Source organism: Perognathus longimembris, chromosome 4 (genome assembly GCF_023159225.1).
Source record: "Perognathus longimembris pacificus isolate PPM17 chromosome 4, ASM2315922v1, whole genome shotgun sequence".
NCBI lineage: Eukaryota > Metazoa > Chordata > Mammalia > Rodentia > Heteromyidae > Perognathus > Perognathus longimembris.
In genome coordinates, this window is record NC_063164.1 from 14,602,955 (window position 1) to 14,606,641 (window position 3,687).

Sequence of the window (3,687 nt, forward strand, 5' to 3'; positions counted from 1 at the left end):
AAGAGCTCCCAGCTGGGTGCTGGTGGCTCACATCTGTAATCCTAGCTACTCAGGAGACTGACTTCTGAGGATTGAGGTCTGAAGCCAGCCCAGGTAGGAAAGCCCAGGAAACTCCTTTTTTTTTTTAATTTATTCATTTATTTGTTGTCAGAGTGAAGTACAGAGGGGTTACAGTTTCACACGTAAGGCAGTGAGTACATTTCTTATCCAACGTATTACCTCCTCCCTCATTTTTCCCCCGCCTCCTCCCTCCCCATTTCCCTCTACCACCCCCCCCCATGAGTTGTACAGTTGGTTTACACCTATAGTTTTGTAAGTATTGCTGTTGCATTGGTATGTCATTTTATCCTTTGTCTCTTGATTTTGACATTCCTCTTCCCTTCCCTAATTCCAATACACATATATACAATATCCAGGGTACCAAAAATCAGTTACAGTGACATCAGGGGTAAAACCATGGGAAAGAAAGACAAAAGAAAAAGGCATAATTTCACATGGTATGTTGAAAATAACAACAACAATAAACCACTTGTTTCCATAACTTGGAGTTCATTTTGCTTAGCATCATCTTGTGTGTTCATATGTACATAGCTATTGAGCTATTGTGATCTTCTGCTAGGATTATCCTAGACATGTACTAATTATTCCCAATGAGGGAAACCATAGAGTCCATGTTTCTTTGGGTCTGGCTCACTTTACTCAGTATGACTTTTTCCAAGCACTTCCATTTCCTTATGAATGGGGCAATGTCCTTCTTTCTGATAGAGGCATAGAATTCCATTGTGCATATGTACCACATTTTCTTGATCCATTCATCTACTGAGGGGCATCTTGGTTTGTCCCATATTTTAGCAATGACAAACTGTGCTGTGATGAACATAGCTGTGGTGGTGATTTTGGTGTGATCTTGCTTGTAATCTTTGGGTAGATGCCCAAAAGTGGGGCTGCTTTACCCACCAGAAAATGGGGAGTGAACCTGTGGCTTAAAGTGGTAAAGCACTCTTGGGCAGAAAAGTTCAGGGACAGTACCCAGGCCCTGAATTCAAGCCCCACAACCAACAAAAAAAAATATTAAAAGGGCTCCCAAGAACTTTTAAACTACCTTCTATAAACCTCATGCTTACCATTGGGGCATTATTAGCCCCAAGTTAAGAGATTATATCTAGAGCCACCAGTGGGCAAAGCATGGGTCAGTATCTGGATGGGAAAAGAACAGTATGGGTCTCTAGCATAACTCACAAGGTTATTTCTCAGGAGATTTTCCATTCCACCCCAAGAGGAACATGCTAGCAGACTAGCACGGTGTCTCACACCTGTAATCCTAGCTATTCAGGAAGCTGAGATCTGAGAATCATTGTTTGAAGCCAGGTCAGGCTAGAACGCCTGGTTATCTTCAATTAACCACCAAAAAGCCAGCAATGGAGGTGTGGCTCAAGAAGTAGAGAGTGTTAGCTTTCAGCACAGACCAGACAGCATCCAGACCCTGAGTTCAAATCCCAGTATCTATGCACGTGTGTGCACACATGTACACATACACACACACTCACACACACTCACACACACCCCCAGAGCAGTCCCATCTGACAACCCTTCACAAATGAAAAGAACCTTCCTGATGCTCTTTTCCCACCCCCACCCCCACCTGAATTGCCATTCCTCCTGAACAGCTCTTCACCTTCAGGTTACCTTCCAACATAAACCCGCTCCCACAAAGCCAGCAGTGCACGCTGGTGTATCTCATTGTTCGCCTATTAAGACATAGCATTTGCAAACACACCATTTCTTTAAAAATCCCCTCAGCTGTCACTTACATAAGAGAACTTGGCAAAACAGATGGAGTGCCCCAGCGTGTCTTTGCCTGGGGCCGTCTATGCTAATATCTTGGCACAGCCACCTTGAGCTGCTTTGTTTCCCAGCAAAGTTCCATCAGCTGGGAAGTTCTGAAGGGGTGAGGAAAATTGGGAAATGTGAGCTGAAGAAGCCGTTTCTTTTCTTTTCTTTTTTCCCCCTTTCCTCCACCTTCTCATGAATCAAATGGTTGGGGGAAATTCTGAAGCTACTCCTCCAAATCAGCAGGGAGGGAAGAAGTTGGCTGCTGTGTAGGGAAAGGTAAAAGTACTACTAGAAAGAAGACATGTGCTACCTAGGATGTGGGGGCGGAGGGGGTGGGGGAGAGGAGCATTAGGGGAGAGGAGAGAGCACACACAGAGAGGCGTTGGATGGACCTGGCCAGTTCCCAGAACATCGTGAGGGCTGTTCTACCTGGAGTGGAGGGTTTGGCTGGGATGTTGCATGGGGTAATTTATTATTTCATTTGCTCAGAACAACAACCCCAGCATCTTTGGAAAAACAGATTAGCTCTGCTGGGTGCTCTGTAACCAAGGGGTAGGCCTTATTTGCAACTCATTTTGATTGTATACCTGGAAAATCAAAGAGAATCAAGTTAAAACAAGCAAGCAAAAAAAAAAAAGCAGCCTATTACAATCAATAGGTAGAGTGCTATAAACATGAATCAATAGCTTGCTATGTACACAAATCTGATTTGGAAAAAAAATCATAAAATAAAACTCCCATTTAAATATCACCTAACTTAATTTTTTAAGATAAGCAGAATCCATATCAAAGGAAAGTGTTTAAATTCTAATAAAAGCTGTACATAAATTTTTTAAAGCCAGGCAGATGATTAGGTGGGGGGAGAGAGAGAGAGAGAGAATTAACATATGGTGCTCGAGAATAAAGATCAGAGAATGCAGAGCAAAGGAAAGCATGGAAGAGAACAGTGGAAAGGCATTGTCTGCCTTCTTGTACCAATGAAGCAGGGCTGACAGCTATGTTCCCTGGGCCCCAGATCTGGGCACAGGTGATGAGAAGCTGACCTTACCTGCTCACTAAACTGAGGGGCACCCTGAGTGGAACCATCTAGCTTTACCTGCTTTCAGTTCTCCGCTTTGATCATCAATCCTAAACAATAACTCCCCGAAAGCTCTGCTCTTGGCAATACCTCCACCGTAATGATCGTGAGGACAACAGTTGCCCGTGATGCGTTCAGAAATTTGCCATTGCTCTACTACTTGGGCCTTCGAAGCTATCCAGTGGATGATTTTTTTGGATATCAAAGACCAAAATTTCATCCTTCAAGCATATCCTTGCTCCCTTTGCTGAACACACATATCCTACAGTCATGACATTGGATGATTCATGCTAGACCATGACTTTATTCTCCCTTACTGCCAAGCACCTTTCCCTCCACCTTATACCCTGCTTCTTTTTTTTTTTTTTTTTTTTGGCCAGTCCTGGGCCTTGGACTCAGAGCCTGAGCACTGTCCCTGGCTTCTTCCTGCTCAAGGCTAGCACTCCGCCACTTGAGCCACAGCGCCGCTTCTGGCCGTTTTCTGTATATGTGGTGCTGGGGAATCGAACCTAGGGCCTCATGTATCCGAGGCAGGCACTCTTGCCACTAGGCTATATCCCCAGCCCACACCCTGCTTCTTAATCCCATAAATATTCCTAAACACTTCCATTGAGGAGACAGCCTTGAGATTTGTTCCCCCAGCTCCATACAAGAATCAGCTCTCTCTTTTGGAAAATTTAATGATTTGCATAATGTACAACAGGCAAAATGGGCTCAGTCCCATAACCTGACCGCCCATCTTGGAGTCTTCTTTCTTCCCCAAAGGTTGTGTTATA